The sequence below is a fragment of the Arachis ipaensis genome, chromosome B09, assembly GCF_000816755.2.
Source record: "Arachis ipaensis cultivar K30076 chromosome B09, Araip1.1, whole genome shotgun sequence".
Taxonomy (NCBI): domain Eukaryota; kingdom Viridiplantae; phylum Streptophyta; class Magnoliopsida; order Fabales; family Fabaceae; genus Arachis; species Arachis ipaensis.
In genome coordinates, this window is record NC_029793.2 from 103,049,630 (window position 1) to 103,049,855 (window position 226).

Below are 226 nucleotides of genomic sequence, written 5' to 3' on the forward strand. Positions count from 1 at the left end.
TAAAATTCAATTTATGTATTGCTCTAGGTTTAGATAATTAGTTCTAACAAAATAAGGAAACTACTAATGTTGTATTTTTCTTACGTAGTTGCTATAGGCTAGTTGGATTTATTTGTATACAATTTTTCAACGAATAAATTTAATATTTAATTTTTAAATAGCAATATTGGTTAATGTTTTATTAGAAAATTATTTTGTTTTTTTAATCTTTATGTTTTTGAAGATT